This window comes from Carlito syrichta, unplaced genomic scaffold (assembly GCF_000164805.1).
Source record: "Carlito syrichta isolate Samal-C Ts95f unplaced genomic scaffold, Tarsius_syrichta-2.0.1 Scaffold313449, whole genome shotgun sequence".
NCBI lineage: Eukaryota > Metazoa > Chordata > Mammalia > Primates > Tarsiidae > Carlito > Carlito syrichta.
Genome location: NW_007257545.1, coordinates 424,965 through 425,920, shown reverse-complemented (window position 1 = coordinate 425,920; position 956 = coordinate 424,965).

Below are 956 nucleotides of genomic sequence, written 5' to 3'. Positions count from 1 at the left end.
GGCGGGTCTCGGACCCGCGGGCTCAGGCAATCCACTCACCTCAGCCTTCCAAAGGCGTGGGATTACAGGCTGAGCCACCGAGCTCGGCTACTATCTTGTCTTTTACAGAAAATGTCTGTTGCCCTCTGACCTACGGCTTCACCCAGCGAGTTGGTGTCTCTAGAGTCCAGAAAACAGGCAGGAAAAAACTTTTGAATCCCTGTCCCTTGTCAGGTGGCAGTAAAACCCTCACTGGGAGAAACGGTAGTGGTGGGGGATGCAGTTCAAAGCAACTATCTGTTGAACAAAGATAAACCATTCTCTGAAGCCCTCCAGCTTGACAGGCCATTCCCATCCACCTGGTTATTCTGAGGATTTCAGTTTAAATGTATTCTTCCTAGTTGAGTGTTTAAATTATTGAGAAAAATACAAGCAGGACAGGATTGTGAACAAAGCACTCGGTAGAGGCTTTTCTCTGTGATAGGGACTTTCAAACTTAAAAACTCCACATAATTTTGCTGAGGAAGGAAGCCAGACCAAAAAAGAATACATACAATTTGATTTTGTTTATGCAAAAATCTAGAAAATGTGAACAAACCTCTCGTGACAGATAGCAGACCAAAGTTTGCCTGGAGATGAGGAAGGAAGAATGGAGGAATCACATGGGGGAAGAAGAAGACTTCTGGGTGTGATGGGTGTATTAGTTGTTTTGGTGGTTGTAATGGTTTCATCAGTTACGCCTATGTCAAAACTCTCTAAATTGTGCATGTAAGTATGTGCAGCTCGTTGAATGTCATTTATACTTCAAGTTGTTTTAAAGAAGTATAGCTGGGCTCGGTGGCTCAGCCTGTAATCCCGCTCCTTTGGGAGGCTGAGGTGAGTGGATTGCCTGAGTCCGCGAGTTCGAGATCCGCCTGGGCAACTTGGCGAGACCTCATCTCTACAATAAATCAAAAATCAGCCGGGTGTGGTAACAC